Source organism: Felis catus, chromosome D1 (genome assembly GCF_018350175.1).
Source record: "Felis catus isolate Fca126 chromosome D1, F.catus_Fca126_mat1.0, whole genome shotgun sequence".
Lineage (NCBI taxonomy): Eukaryota > Metazoa > Chordata > Mammalia > Carnivora > Felidae > Felis > Felis catus.
This window is the reverse complement of record NC_058377.1, coordinates 112,199,540-112,215,997: the sequence shown is the minus strand read 5'-3', so window position 1 is coordinate 112,215,997 and position 16,458 is coordinate 112,199,540. Positions and strand designations below refer to the sequence as shown.

General features: G+C 55.5%; 1 protein-coding gene and 1 non-coding gene across 20 annotated transcripts in view; both read left to right on the top strand.

Annotated features, from left to right (window-relative positions):
* The window catches only part of SHANK2 (SH3 and multiple ankyrin repeat domains 2), a 497,685-nt gene that overhangs the window by 415,175 nt on the left and 66,052 nt on the right, over positions 1-16,458 (top strand). The gene's annotated exons all lie outside the window — the stretch shown is intronic.
* On the top strand, positions 12,509-12,658 carry LOC111556883. The gene has a single exon (XR_002736591.1). It is a non-coding gene; the product is annotated as a U12 minor spliceosomal RNA (small nuclear RNA).

The following is a 16,458-nucleotide window of genomic DNA, read 5'->3' as shown; positions in this document are numbered from 1 at the left end:
AGGTGTGAGCCTTCGCCCATAGGACACGAGGGCTCCCCAAGACATTGCCCACCTCACAGGACCATCTCTGGTCGTGGCCACACAGCACTATTTTAAGGCCTGGCCCGGGCTGACGCACAGCTCAGCAGCCCAGCAGTAGAAGTGTGTCCGTACCGACGGCTGGCCAGTCTCCAGGCCGTGAGCAGGGCCAGTCACGTTTGAGTTTACAGCCCCAGGCCCAGTACTGAGGCCGCACACCGTAGGTGCTCCGTGCAAACAGGCCTCCTCCCTCCAGGCCCCTGCTCGGGGGCGGTTTCCTGTCGCTGCACACGGGCCCGGGTCTGTCTGGGCCTCCTTTAGCTAAGAGGCCTTTACACCCTGGCCCCAGCCTTGGACACACAAAGGCACTGGGCCCCGCCCTTCCGTCCCCTCCAGGCCCATGCTGGCAGCCACAGGCTCTGGTGGGGGCCACCCTGAGGCCGGGCCCCAGCGCCCGCCCCATCCCAGAGACCCCGCCCCAGGAGCATCCCGTCCATTTGGCAAGAAGCCCTACCTTTGCTTTTCCTAGTGGACCCGCGCTTGTCACTTAGACGCTCAGTCACACACAATGAGTTCTCTTGCTGGGCATGATGCTCTCGACAGCTGTGAGGGGTCCAGCACGGCCAGCACAGAGCAGGCGTGCTGGGCTGGGGTGACGTCCAGACCCCCAGGTCCTCACACACCAGGAATCGGGTGGGCGCGCAGGTTTGAAAAGAATCTAACTTGACAAGTGAGGGTATTCAGGTAAACGCTCGCCCGCGTTCACGTTCACCCTCGCCTGCCTTCAGGCTCACACTCACCTGCACTCAAGGGCAGATAGGAGAGTCACCCATCCTGTGTCAAGGCAAGCAAAGGGCTGAGAATCACCACGGCTTCCCAAGGATCTAAACCATCACCAATGAGGGATGTTCTCATGGAAAGAACAGACGTTTCCATCTAAGAAGAAAGCTTAGTTACCTCTGAGCTGCACCAGGATCCTCCCGCTGGTTCCTGTGATTGCCCCGTGTCGCGTAAAAGTTTGTGACCCCCTCACTTGCCTGCAAGCACAAGGCTGCCCCTTGTGTGTGGCTGATGAGTGATGGTGTGCGAAATGAAGGCTCCAGCCCCGACCCTTCCTGGGCCCTCCGGTAATGGCCGCCCCACATCTCCCTCTGTCACCTTCACTGTGGACGCATGGCCGTCCACCCTGCCCCTGTTTGGTCTCCAGAGTCTGGGAGAGTCCGGGGGGCCCGGGGACGACGTAGTCCGGGCTGGGCGAGTCCCCCGTTCACTGCCAAAGAGGATAGAGGTGTCCTACCTGACATCTCACGTTCTGTGCCAATGACCTCACCATCCTCAGGGGAGCAGGGGGGTGTCCTTCCTGAAAACCGCTTCACGTGCGCGAGAATACAAGTTCAAAAGCAGTACGGATTCCTGCTTCCTTGGGGAGGCAGGAGTCCTGCTTTCTGCAGCCTGTTTGTAATTCTGAGAAGAATGAGCAGGCGGAGGGAGGCAGAGCCCGTGGGGTGAGCAGGGAGTCCTGGGGCGTCAGCCTGCCCAGGCCCGAATCCCACCCTGGCCAGGTGCCATGCACCTGTGCGCATCCAGGCCCCCGGGTGTCATCGAAGACCTGACATGATGCCGTACTCACCGTGTGTGTGTTTGCTCGGGCTGCCGTCTGCAAAGTCAGGCTGCAGGATGACAAGGTGTCACAGCCTGGGGGGCTTACACATTTATCCTCTCCCGGTCCCGGAGGCTGGGGACCCGAGGTCCGGGCGTGGGCGGGGCCGGGGCCTCCCGAGGCCTCTCTCCTTGTGTGCGGACGGCCATCCTCTCCCTGTGTCCTCACGGGGCCGTCCCTCCGTGCGTGTCTGTGTCCTGACCCCGTCTTCTTTGAAGGACCCTGGTCACCCTGGGATCAGAGCCCACCCCAGTAGCCCCATTGTAATTGAACTGTTTTTTCAAAGCCCCCATCTGCAAATACAGAGCCCTTGTGAGGTGCTGGGGGTCAGGTTTCAACATGTGACTTTCCAGGAACACAACTCAGCTCATAACTGGGTGCTGGGCACCGTTCAGGTCACGTCCTGGCCTTGACACCCACCCCCCTCCACAGCCCTGGCAGGCGCACCTGTTGCAGTAAAACCCCAGCAGCTGACCCCCTCTGACTTCTTGTCATCAGATTCCCAGACCGGACCTTCTCACCTGCTCGCTCTGCTTCCACCTGGAGGGGCCGGTCCTGAACCCCCCTCCACGTGGCCTTCCCCACAGCACCCCGAGTACATTCACTGTCCTAATGACCTCATCCATTTATGTCCTAGGGCATCCCCTCCAGCCCTCCCCCGTCCCTGCCCCCAGCCTGGACGCTCCAGTGTGGTTACAACTGGACCCGCGGGAAGAATCGTGAGCCCAGCTGGAGCTCGGGGCTCCAATACACTAACAGCGTGTGCTTTCTTTCAACCGCCACTGACGGGCACCTGGCATGTGACTGTCTGCCCTGCACCTGCCCGCGGGCCAGGCACAGCTCGAGGCTCAGCCCCGATGGTTGAGGAAAGATGTGCCCGGCATCTCTCCTCCTGGTCTGGGTCTTTGCCGGGGGCAGGGACAGCACCCTGGTGACACAGGCCGTGCGGTGGCCCCAGCTGCATCTTGGGTGGCCACCAAAGAGCTCTGGGGTGTGGTTTGTGAAGAGAGCACTCTGGGAGGTGGAATGTTCCGGAGCAGAGAGGTGATGATCTAGTGGCTCGTGGACACGGGCAGGTCGCCGAGGGGAGCTGGGCCCCGGAGCCTCATCACTGTCCTCGCAGGCTGCCGCCACACGCTGTGGGCATTGGTCAGGGCCCCTTGGAGGCCGCGAGCGGCCAGGGCAGGGGACCAGCTGGGCTGCAGGGGGATCGCAACAGGGAGAGGAGCTGTGGCCTCTGTTTTCTGCATGCTGGGTGCCGTTCCATCCGACAGGCAGGAACCCAGGGGCCAGGGTCTGCTGCCCTGTGGATGTCCTGGGTGTCGGGGTAGCGGCTGCCGCATCCGTCCGTGTCTGTGCTCTGAGCACAGCTGCCCCACGCCTTTACCTGGCTGTATTCTGAAAAACAGCCTGTATGCCTTTGGCCCCCGTTTATGGTGAATCTGAGGCTCTGGGAGACTGTGTGACAACCCCCCCCTCCCCGCAAGCCCCAGAAGTGCTTCCCTGGGCTCTGAGCCAGCCCCGGGGACTCCCAGCCTGCCATGGGCAGGCAGGTAGGCAGCTGGCCACCGTGGTCTCCCCCTGAAGACCAGCGGGCAGGACTATTCTGCCAGCAACACAGGCCACCAAGGTGCCCTCACTCAGCACGTTTAGATTCCTCCTTCCCGTGTTCCTTGATATGCTGGAACCTTCTCCACCCGAGCCCGGAGCTTTGGGGACCAGGACAGTACCAACAGCCTCACTCTCCTGACTGGCAGGGCAGGGATTTTGAGTGTCTTGGAGGCTTCTGGGCCCTGCAGGGTCACATCAGTGCCTCGGTTTCCCAGTCTGAAGGAAGAGGGTCCTTGGCGATGCGGTATGGGGACAGGGGTGGGCAGGGGGGACACTCACTGCTCACACTTGCCCCTGGGAAGGAAGGAGGGAGGCGGGGCTTGGGGCCGAGGCCTCTGCATGAGAGGTGCAGGCCCAGCGTCCTCGGGCTCCCACCATTCCCGCAGGGTATCTTGGGACCATCGTTGTTTGCTCGAGGGGCCGGCCTTCACTGGGGATGTGGGGCCCACGGGCTGTGTCCCGGGGTGACTGGCAGGAAAGCAAGGCCTACAGGGACCGTGGCTCACAAAGGCGTTGTCAGGGAGCACCACAGAGCCTCGCAGCAGCCCTGGGCATCCCCGTCGCATCACTGGGGAAACTGAGGCTATTGGAGGTCTTGGCCCCTTGCTCAAGCTGCTGCTGAGGGAAAAGCTAGGGCTGGGAGTGCGGGTGCTTGGCTCCTAGGCCACCGCTTCTCCCGCAGGCCACCGTCTTCCCAGGTGGGCCGGGCTCGGCACTGGACTCGCCAGAAGTCACCGTGCAGCACTTAGACCAGCAAAGGGCTCCAGGGGTGCTGAGGGGCAGACCGGCTCTTGGTGGGCGTGAACGGCTCAGGCTCACCGCTCCTCAGGTGCGTTTTCCAGAACCCGCCCCCCCGGGACGCTTGGCCACACATCTGCATTCACGAGCTGGGGGAGCGCAGTGTCCCTCGCTGGCTCTCAGCGGCCCGGTGCTCTGCTGATTCGGTCCACAGTCACCAGGCGCTGACACAGGCCAGGCTGCGTGCAGCAAAGCCTCGGGCACTTGCTGTCGGTGCACAGATACAGATGTCAGGCCCAGCTCCCAGGAGCCCGCGGGAACTCAGAGTTCCTTTGCTCTCCCCAGCCGCGTCCCCGGACCTCTCTGCCCATCACCCAGCCACCCGCTGAGCACCCCAGAGCACATGGCAGGGAATGCTGTGCAGCCCCAGAATCTCTGCCCTTCCTCGACCTCGAACCCGCCCCCCATGCGTGCATCTGTTTATTTGTATACCGTAACATGTCCTCACGTGATAAAACTCGGCATCAGAGGCCCCGCGCTCCCCGCCCGGGGTGGGGGGACCGGGTCTGCTAACGAGTCAGGGAAGGGCACAGAGACCCTTCAAGCCAGGCCCTCCACAACCGTGAGCAGAGGAACGACGGGCAGAAGTCCCGCCGGAGTGTAAACATGTGAGCATGGAAGGAGCCAGGGGCCAAGAGCCAAAGTTGCATCAAGTCAGCCTGTTCTCCTGCCTCCAAAGACCCCCACACCCCTTGTGTGCCTCCCAGTGTGGGGAGCTAGGATTTGACGGCCTAGGACATCAGCTCCCTGGCAGGATGCGTGTGGAGGGCCGAGGCATTCCTACAAGGCCAGAATGGCCTGGGACCAGTACAGAAGCCCCCACAGAAAAGCCCCAGACAAAACGTATGGGGGAGACTGGTCAGCTGGGGTAAACCGAGGCAGGGTCGAGTGGGATTGGGTAGGGCGCCCCCATAAGCACTATGGGCTGTGGGGTCATGGGCTCCAGAGGGCCTGAGTTCGCCATCAGTGCCAAGGTGGTGGGGGCCGGTGGGGGCCCAAGGAGACCAGACTTGCCAAAATTTGGAAATCCTGGCTGGGAGTAGAGGCACAAGATAGGGTGGAGCTTTGGGCCCAGAAATGTGGTTTTGTGGGCGGCGAGAGAGAGCCTGGGGTCGCGGGGTCAGACCCAGGCAGGATGCAGAGACAGGGCTCTAACGGGGATGCCCTGAGATGTCAGCCTAGGCACGGAGTGGCCTAGGCTGAGATGTCAGCCTCCTCCCCACGGGGTGGGCAGTGCCGTCAGCGAGCCCCCAGTGCCCCCAAATCCCCCGGGGTTAGAAGCACTTTGCAGACGCTGAGACAGAACGCAGAACGGTCTTTCTTGAACTGCCGTGTGGGGCGTAGGGCGGGAGCGGCAATGCTCGGTTTCCCGCCCTGCCCCAAGGAGCAGGGGGAGCCTGCAGGGGACGTGGATCCGGACACTGTCTCCCAGAACTTTGAACCTGGATCCAGTCCATACTGGAAGGGGCGCTGAGAGGCGTTCTCGCGTCCCAGTCCCACTCACTCAGACTGTCTTCATCCCGGAGCCACTTGGCCCCCACGTGGGGCGTCCCTTCCGGTGGCGTCTGTGATGTGGCGTAATGATGTCTTTTTTGTTTCAAACAACTTGACTGAGGTATAATCGACATACAGTAAACTTTACACAGTTAAGTTGTACAATACTATACGTTTTGACGCACGTGTCCCCTTGTGAAACCATCACCAGGTTCAAGATGACGCATCCATCGCCCCGAAGGCTTCCTGAGTTCCCGTGACCCCCACCTTCTGCTCTCCCCACCCCCGTTTCCTTAGCAACCATTCCTCAGCTTCCTGCTACTCCTGTAGTTTGCATTTTCAGGAGCTTTACATAAACGGGGAATCATACCGTCTGGGCTCTTTTTTTTTTTTTTGGTTTGGTTCCTTTGACTCAGAGTCATTGCTTTGAGATTTGCGGATACGGATCGTTCCTCTGTATTTACGAGTGACGCTCCATGGCTTGGCTGGGCCACAGTTTGCTTAACCAGTCGCCCGCTGGTGGGCATTGCACGGAACCCACTTCCGGGTGCTGCAGAAACGCGCTGCAAATTGTTTGCACTCAAGTCTCTGTGTGGACGTATGTGTTTGTTTCTCTTGGATAAATACTCAGAAGGGGAATGGCTGGGTCACATGGTAGAAAGAAATGTGTAACTTTTAAGTTTATTTTTGAGAGAGAGACAGGGACAGAGACAGAGACAGTGTGAGCATGGGCAGGGGAGGGGCAGAGAAAGAGGGAGAGACACAGAACTCGAAGCGGGCTCCAGGCTCTGTGCTCTCAGCACAGATCCCGATGCGGGGCTCAAACCCACAAACTGTGAGATCATGACCTGAGCCGGAGCCGGACGCTCAACCAACGGAGCCACCCAGGCGCCCCTAAATGTGTAACTTTTTAAGAAACTGCAAACGGGTCTTCCAAAGCGGCTGCACCGGTTGGCATTCCCCCGGCGGTGTGGTCCAGCTTTCCACTGTCATCGGTCCCACAGGTGCACAGTGATGTGTCCTTGGGGCTCTAATCTGCGTCTCTCTTATGACTCAGGATGTTGAGTATCTATCCATGTGCTTATTGGCCGCCAGCACATCTTAGTCCGAGAAGCCAGAACTAGAGCGTTGCGGGGAACACACCGGGTGGGGGAGGCGTTTCTTGTCCTCCCCTCTCTTGGTCCCCCCCACCCCCACCTCCTGATAGCTCCGAAAGGGTAACTACATTTGAGGTCCTGGAGGCGATTGAGCACGGAGCACTGGTTTCTGGGGTGTCTCCCGGTGCCCTCCGGCCCTTCGGCTGAGGGAGGCCCTGCAATGCTCCGTCTTGAGCGGCGGGCCGGCTGTAGTGACCCGGATGGAGGCCGCACAGTCTGAAGGCTTCCAGCAGAGCTCAGAGACACGCAGGTGCAGGCTGCTCGGGGCCCCTTTCAGGGTAAAGCCTCCATGGGGAGCGTGGTGGTGGAACAGCGGTCCCGGTCCCCAGAAGCAGACCTGGCGTGTCCTTGACCACAGCTCCTAAAGGAAGCCAGGCAGCACCCTTCCTGGGGTCAGGGCCACCTGGGGTGGTGCTGGGGCCCAAAGTTCTGCCATTAGGAATAAAATAATGTTTGTTAAGTCCTTGTCAAGGACAGGAGCGCTGAGCCCCTCGCAAACCCCGCCAGATCTAAAAGAGGGAAGGGCTTCAAAGGGCCAGGGGCGCTGCGGCTCAGCACAGCTACCCACGGAATCCGTTTTCATGCAGGCCTTTTCAAGGCCGGTGACAGAAGTCCCCCTCAGCATTCAGGGGAGCCACAGGACGCTGCCACTTTTATAGGTCAGAAAACAGTGAGGCAGCGGCGGCCGTCAGGGCCCACCCGACAGCCGAGTTTAAGTAGCGGGTCACGCGCCGCGCCGGTGATCGCACACTTAGGGGTGGGTCCCCAGATGCAGGCTGGATGCAGGGGTCCCGGGGCGCGGGTCTCCACTTCCCCCCCTCGTTCACGGGCCCCCTTTCCCGGCGCGGCAGGTCGTACCCGCCCACCTGCGGCCCTCACACCCACCCGCACCCTCGCACACCCTCCGGCTCCGATGACCGGGGACCACCTGCGCCCGAGACCCGGCGGGAAAACCCAGGCTGGGTCCTGATTGGCCTGGCTTGGGTCACATGACCTTTCTTAAACCAATCACTGTGGCCTGGGGAACGGGAAGCTCCGACTGGCCAGGGCTGGGCCACGTGGGCGCAACCCCTGCCTGGAGAGGGCGTGTCCTCGTGGTTCGGGAAACCGGAAGCTCCGTGGGGGCCACGTGAGCAGAGAAGCCCTGCCCTCGGCGGGCAGCGTAGGCGGAGAGGCCGGCGGTCGGACCGGGGGAGACACGCCGCACAGGACACGGGGGTCCTGCCTTCCCTGCTGGGGGTCTCTCTGCAGGTCAGCCCACCAGCCGCCCCACGGCACGGGAGGGGGGACCTGGCGAGCGCTGCCCCCCGAGCCAGAGGGCGGGCCCCCTGGGGGCCCGGGGCGTCCGAGCAGCCATTGCCGGCGGTGGCTCGCTGTCACAGGTCACCAGCTGGGGTGAGGTGGCGGGGGCCGCGTCCCCACGGGGAGGAGGGGGGCGGGGCTCTCCGGTGGGGCGGCTGCAGGAACGGGTCTCAGAGGCCACACCTGGCGGGCTCCGTGCTGCCCTTACCCCGCTGCTTCCCTGCAGAAGGGGACAGGCCAGGGGGAGGCGCCGGCCGGGTCACCCTCCAGAGGGAGCAGTGGCCATGCTCCACGGTGCGCTGGCTTTGGGGCGATTCACACGCTTTCTCTCCAGCCCGAGGTTCTCCCCGTAATGAGAAGCTCCCCGACTCCACGGAGCTCTGGATTCCAGCCGCCCCCGAGAACCCATTAAGCGCCTTCCTCAGGATCGCCTTTAGTGGTTTTTTCTGAGTTATTAAGCTGAGGAGTTCCCCGCAAGGAGCTTTCGGGGACACAAGGGAGAGGGAAGGCAGTTCGGTTCTCTGTGTGTCTTTCATGGCACTGCCTTTTCCTGACTCCTCTCCCGAAGCTCAGGGCCAGGGGATTTTCAAAGAGGGAGTAGGATCCGCCCTGGGGCTGGAGACAGCTTCTCCTCCGGAAGGATCCCCCCTCGAGCCTCCCCAGATGCATGCCTCCCGGTAAGGTGGAAAAAGCAGCAGCTGCGGAGGAAGCTGATTTCTAGATTCCTCCTGGTGGGAGTTCTCCTCGGATCCCTGAGAAGAAACCATGCCAGCCGGGATGGGTGTCATCCTCTAGCCTCCTGCCCCTGGCCTCACAGCCCTCCGTGCATGGGCCCCCAGCCTTCAGTTCCCCAGAAACTGACTACCTGGACCCAGCTCGCCGCTAGTCTCGACTCACCGCCCACTCTTTGGTGGCCTGTCTCCGTGTCACAGTGTTTTGGTGTGAATACTCTGGTTCATTTGGAGTATCTGGAGCCTCCCTGCCATCCCCACGGAGGACACGGGGCTTAGCACCCGTCCTGTCGGCTCAGGCTGCCGTAGCGAAGCACCACAGACCACGTGGCTTCAGCAACAGAGTCGTTTGCTCAGAGTCCTGGAGGCTGGAAGGGCTGGTTTCCTCCAAGGCGTCTCTCCCTGGCTTGCAAATGACCCCCCTTCGTGTGGGCACCCCTGCTGTCTTTCTAGACTCTGTTTCCTCTTCTCGTGGGGACATGTGAGGCTGTTAGGGTGGGCCCTCCCCCAAATACAGTCAGGTGCAGAGGTGCTGAGGGTAGGGCTTCAACTTGGTTTCAGTGGGGCAGGGGGCAGGGTGGGGACACACCATCCGACCCATGACAGCAGCCCAATAAAAGATGATGCTGTGGACCATTTTCATCAGTTACAGCCAAGAGTGTTTGATGCGGGGTGGGAGGGCAGCACTCCTTGATGATGGTAGTGGTACTCAGCAGCTACCGAGAAAGTTCCAGAAGCATCCTACCATCAAGGAAGGAAAATGGTACATCTGGCCAACCAAGGAACCAAGCACCACCACGTGGGGTTTCTTTGATCGTGTTCGGCAGATGTGGGGCAGAGTAGAGAGGCATGTTTCTGTCCAGGTGATTAAGGAGGGACTTCAAAAGCTTCAGAAGCTGGAGGCTTTCTGTTCAATTATTCAGACTGATGCATCCAAAGGTCTCTGAACAGGAAATAGGGAAGGGATTGCTTAGTTATGATGAAGAGTAAATGAATTACTTGTCAGTGGTGCACATGTGATCTCGGAGCACCGTGTGAGCTCGTGTCTCGCCAGGTGCGTGCTGTCCGTGAACGCTGGTGCTGGAGGGGTGGGTGGGAAAGGAGGCCCAGTCTCTCGGGAGTGCCAGTCATTTCTTCCTTTTCCAAGATCGGTGACCACCTGTGTCTTTGTCAGGCGTGATTACACACTTCAGCGTGAGTCTGAGAGTCTTGGCATTCAGGCCGTGGGGGCCACCCCCCCTCCCGGGCACCTGAGTGAATAGTCACTGTCCTGGGACACCGTTGCGTCTCCACTCCCATTTGGGGTCAGCACCCGTGAGAAGCAAGGTAGTGTGGATTAAAAGCAGGGAAGTTTGAGATTGTCTCAGTAAGAGTAGTGCCCCAAAATGGATGATGGTGGAAATTTCAGGAGGGGTCATAGGGCTTATTGTGGTACTTCTCATTACTTTTGTTTATGTTTGAGATTTTCCACAAAAAAAGAAACTTAAAATTATATTTAAAAAAATGCCTCCTTCTGTTCATGGCCGTGATGGGAAAACAGAGCCTGGACTTGCCTTCCACAGGAAACGACCAAAACTCAGACAAAATGTGTGAAACGAGGCCTTGTTTTGACCGTGAAAGATGCAAACACACAAGACAAGCCCTATGACTGCCCCGGCGTCCCGCGCTGAGTGTCCAGGAGCGAGAAGCCCGGCGCAGGCTGGAAGGATACTCAGGTAGAGGTGGGGCTGAGAGCCCAGGGGCCCACGGCAGCCATCGTTTGCAGAACAGAGTGCCAAAGAGGAAGTAGCTGCACGGAGGGAGTCAGCAAAGCTCCAACCAGCACACTCATTGGTGAAAAGCCAGAGAAAGCATCACCCAAAGGGTTCGAGAACGGTGTCTGGAGCTCACGCAAGATAAAGAGGCAGGGCCTCTTCCTACCCACCAAACTGGAAGAAGAAAAAAAAGCAGAAAATTCATGCAGCATTGGGAAGGTACTCAGGAGGGTCCTGCCTTCACACTGGAGAGTAATCAGCCCTAAACTAATCATGTCTCTGTTCTCACCTAACAAATCTTGAAACCAAGACCTGAAACATCAGACCCTTTCCAGGTCACTTAGCTGCACGCAAAACAAAACTCAGGAATATTTATAAGAACACAAAAATACTCAGCACCCCAGCAAAGTGGAATTTGCAGTGTGTGGCATCCACTCAGAAATTCCCAGGTGTGCAAAGAAGCAGAAAACACAACCCATAGGAGAAAAATCAATTAGTCAAAGCTGACCAGGGATTGACATAGTAGTTAGAATTAGCAGAGAAGGATATTAAAGAATCATAACTATATTCCATAGGATAATAGTGACAGGGGAAAAAATTAAAATTCTCTGGACTGTACACTTAAAAATGATTAAGATGGCAAATTTTATGTTGTATTTCCCCACAAATTTTTTTTTAATTTTAAAACTCAATTTAAACTTCCAGAGTTGAAAACTACAATGTCTGAAATGAAAAATACACAGCATGGGATTAATGGCAGATCAGACATTGCAGAAGGAAAGGACAGTGAACGCAAAGAAGTAATGCTAGAAACCGTCCCAAGGGCGACACAGAGAGAAAAAGGAACCATCATTTTTAAGGAAATAAAACAATAGAGCATCAGTGCACTATGGGTCAGCTTCATGTCAGTATAAGTTCCTGGAGTGGAGGTGCTCATGTGGGGAGAAAGACAGAAAAAATATTTAAATAATGATAAAAATGTTTCAAAACTGCAAGTGAACTGTGAACTCACAGATTGAGCAAACTCAAGACCCCCTGGGGAAAAAAGTCCACCAACACACATAGTTTTCCAATTGCTCAAAACCAGTGACAAAGATAAAAATCTTTAAAAAGCCAGCAGAGTGGGGAAAGATGCATCCCCTACAAAGAACAAAGACAAGAATGACAGCAGATCCAGCATTAGAAACAGTGCAAGTGAGAAGTCACAGAGATACGTCTTGAAAGTACTAACGGAGGAGGAAAACAGAGCTACTTCAAAAACAAAGGTAAAACAAAGACTTCTAAAAAACGCAAAAGCTAAAAGGCTTCATCACTGGCGGGCTGCACTTTGAGAAACATCGAACGAAGGACTTCCTTCAGGTACAAGGAGAGTGACACTGGATGGAAATACTCAGAGGAAGGAAGGCACCAGAAATGGCAACAGCAAGACTATGTAAAGAAATGTGCTTACTATTTAAATCCCTTTAAAAGTCATTGGCTTAAAAAAATTTTTTAAGAAATAAAAGTCATTGGCTTTAAACAGAAATAATAACAATGTAGTTTGGGGCTTATGACACAGGGAAAGGTAATATGTAGGGCAACTGCTAAAGTAACCAAACAAAAAATTATAGCTAATAAGGTGACACAGGAGATAAAATGGAATCATAAAAATATTCAGCCCAAAAGAAGGTAGGAAAAGAGGGAGAGAAAGGGAGACAAAATACATATAGAGCAAATAAAAAACAGAAGATTGAAGTTAAACGTAACCATATCAATAATCACATTAAACGTAAATGGTGCAAACACACCCCAGTTAAAAGGCAGAATTGTCAGGTTAGAAGACAAGCAGGACGCCTCCAAGGGGCACACCTTAACTATTAAGACACAGGTATGTTAAAAAGCAAGAGTGTGGTAAGGCTATACCAAAAGAAAAGAAAGCCAAAAGAAAACTTTAGTAGGCATATTAGCATCAAAGTAGGTTTCATAATAAAGGATGTTAACAGAATACCTTAAACTTATGAGTAAGGAACACAATGATTTGGGGTGACACCTAAATCCTCACTGCTGATGTGAGACGAATTTTTGAGTGGGTAAAGGTCATCCCTAAGGTGACCTGCCTGCTTTGCAGGATGCCTGGAAGTCCCATTCTGCCTGTTCCCCCTTTGATTACTGAAAGGATAGACAAGTGCACATGTAAAAAATGAGGTTGGGAAGGTGCTTGCTTCCTATAAGTAAGTGCCTTAACTGTGAAGGCTTTTTGGACCTGAGGTTGGCAACTCCCTCAGCACCCCACCTCAAAAAAAAAAATGTTAGCAGAGTTTAAGAATGTAATTTCATAATGATAGAAGAGTCCATTCTGTAGAAGGACATAAGAACCATAAACGTACGCATCTCATAACAGAGCTTCAAAATACATGAGGCAAAAATTGGTAGACCTGTAAAGAGAAATAGATCCTCAATTATAATCAGCTATTTCAATAGCCAATAGAGCAAGTACACAGAAAATCAGTAAGGATGTAGGAAATTGGAACAACGCTCTCAACCAATTTGGCCTAATTGACATCTGTAGAGCTCTGTGCTTTCTTTTCGAAAGCACTTGGAACAGTCCTCGAGATAAACCATATTCTGTGTCGTAAAACAGGTGTCAATAAACTCAAAAGTATTCAAGTCATACAAATTTGTTCCCTAGTAGAATTGTATCAGGAACCGATAAGAGAAAGATCTCAGGAAAACCCCCCAAATGCTTATAAACTAAATAATGCTGCTCTAAATAATTCATGGGTCAAAGTAAGAATCAAATGGGAAATTAGGTAGTATTTGAGTTGAATGAAAATGAAAACACAACCCACCAACGTGTGTAGGGCACCACAAAAGTAGTCCTTAAGGGAAATTTATAGGACTGAATGCCTCCATTAGAAAAGAAAGTGCTCAAATCAATGACCTCAGCTTCCACTCAGAAGCTAGAAGAAAAAGAGCAAATTAAACCCAAATAAGGAGAAAAAGGGAAATAGTGAAGATCACAGCAATCGATGAAATAGAAAATAGAACAATAATAGGGGATATAATGACACCTAAAGCCGGTTCTTTGAAAACAGCAGTAACATTGATAAACTTCTAGCCAAGCTTCTCCGGGAATAAAAGGGGGGTGTGGCGGGCACAACCTCCTATAGCAGAAATGAGAGCCAGGACATCGCTACCAATTCCTTCTCCAGCAGATTCCCTTTGTGCTCTGTCAGAAACCAGTTCGCATATGCACGCAGGTCTGGTTCTGCGCGCTCTCTTCTGTTTCATCATCGACTGTCTTGATTACTGTGTCTTCATAATAAGTCTTGAAATAGATCGGGTCAGTCCTCCAGTTTTGTTCTTCTTTCTCAAAAACTTTTTGGGGGCTCCTGGATGGCTCAGTTGGTTGAACACCCAGCTCTTGATTTCAGCTCAGGTCATGATCCCGCGGTTGTGGGATCGAGCCCCCCATCAGGCTCCACGTGTAGCATCGAGCCTGCTTAAGATTCTTTCTCTCAGGGCCCTCGGGTGGCTCAACCAGTTAAGCGTCTGACTCTTGGTTCAGCTCAGGTCACAACCTCATGGTTTGTGAGTTCGAGCCCCGCATCAGGCTCTACACTGACAACCCAGAGACAGCTTGGCAGCTTGGGATTCTCTCTCCCTCTCCCCCACTCGTGTTCTCTCCGAATAAATAAACTGTAAAAAAATCAAAGATCCTCTCTCTCTCTCTCTCTCTCTCTCTCTCTCTCTGCCCCCTCCCCCTTTCACACATGCTCTCTCTCTAAAATAAATAAATACACAAAATGTTTACAAAATACCTTTTGGCTATCCAAGGGAGCTTGCATCTCCATATGAATTTAGCAGTCAGCTCGTCATCTTCTATAAAGAGCCTGCCGGGATCACGCTGAGCCCGTCCACCGAGGAGCGTGGACCGCTGGACCCAGCCATCACGGAGCATCTGCTGCAAAGCCACAGGGAATCTCTCCATTGCATTGGCTTGTCTGCGTCTCCCAACAGTGTTTTGAGGTTTCCCGTGTACAGGTCTCCCCAGTCTTTTGCCAGATTTGTCCCTAACTTTTTCATACTTTTTTAAGATATTGTAAAGGTATTTAGATTTTTCCGCTCATGGCGGTCTGTTGCTGTTACGCAGAATTACAAGGGAGTGGGGGCAGTGGTCTCCACGAGGATGCTGTCCGTTCCAGTCCACTTGGTGGGCAACCCCGGCGTGGGAGTGGCCCAAGGACGGCCATTCTGCCTCAAGGCTCTTTCTCTGTCACACCTGTCTGTTGTCTGGGCAGCAGTGGGGTGGGCAAGGGGCGCTCTCTTCCATTTTGGGGAGACATTGAGCTGGCACGTCTTTTCCAGAGGAAACTCATCACTTCCTACTAAGGCACTAAATGCCAGTACCCTTTGCTCCCGCCTCTGCACTTCCGGGACTGTCCCCTCCAGTTCTGCTGGCCCAGGTGGAAGCTCATGGAAACCACCCACGCAGCCCCAGGAGGGCATTAGTCCAATAAGACACAGAGTGGCCACGCAGGGCTGTGCAGTGGAGCGGTTGCAAAGACGAGGCGGCGCTGGGGTCCTGCTAGGCGACGACTGCCAAGCAAATGGCTTTAAGCGAAAAGAGCCACAAGCAGAGCAGCGGCCGAACGCATCACTCTCGGCGTAAGAAAAAGGTGCCGTGTGCGGGAGCTCTTACTTTGTGCTCACCTTTCCTGTGAACTTAAGACTGATTGGAAGGAGCGCCTGGGTGGCTCGGTCGGTTAAGCGTCCCAACTCTCGGTCTCGGCTCAGGTCGTGGTCTCGCAGTGGTGTGTAAGTCCGAGCCCCACGTCAGGCTCAGAGCTGGCGGTGCAGAGCCTGCTAGGGGTTCTCTCTCTCCCTGTCTCTCTGCCCCTCCCCTGCCTGCTCTCTGTCTCTCTCGCTCTCAAAATAAATGAATGAACTTAAACTGATTTAAAAGATAGAGCCCTTTAAATTTAAGGGAAAAACACGAGAGGGACAGACGCACCGAGGAGGCCAAGTTTGCCGGAGGGGTTGTGTGTCTGTGTCACTGTTTCTTCTCACGTCCACGAAACCAGGTGCCTCCTTGTTGATTTTGCGTCTCCCTGTTCAGCTCTTTCTCAGGACAGTGGTAGACGAGCCGTGTCCCATTTGGCTCGGTTGCCCCGTGCCTGGCACAGAGCCTCTCTCTCAGCAGATCTTCAGAGGTCTCCAGGGGTCAAAGCCGTGGGTTACATTCTTTCTGGAATGTTCTCATGGAGCCACCTCGCATCCCTCGAGGGGGGCACTGAGACGTCCACCCGTTACAGATGAGGCGCCCAAGGCACAGGGAGGGTGAGTCATTTGGTTAAGGTTGCGCAGCTGAAGGTGGAGGGCTGGGATTTGCACCCAGGCCGTCCAGCTCGAGGCTGAGCCCTGAACGCCGGCCCAGCCAGCATCTCTGTGGCGGTGACAGGCACCCACTGTGCGGGGCTGGGCCAGTGTACAGGGCGAGCCTGAGGCCGGCTCACAGGGGGAGCCCGCGGCACCGAGCCGCCAGCCCAGGTGTGCGGTGAGGAGTCTACACTTGGCGGACAGCCGCGCCCCCACAGTGAGTGCCAGAGGGAGTGGACCCAGGGTTCCCCTCCCGCTTTCGCCTTGTTCCAGGTGGCATTTCGGTTTCTTTGCTTAAAAGACGAAGGATAGTCAGACTTTCTGGTGGCATTTATTCTCCACTGGCATTTAAGATATTCGCCAAGACTGTCATTTTGAAGGGGGAAAACGTTCAAATAGTAGCAGTGACTCAGACCGGGACTCGGCCCCCTCGTCTGGCTCGGCCCCCTCGGAGTCACTGGGGATCTCAGCACCGGGGGGGCCTCTGCTCCAGGAGAGCCAGGCCGAGTGGGGCCTTCTGCTTGTCTTTAGGGGCTATGAGAGCGGGGTGGCCAAGCGCGGGGTCTCGGGGGCGT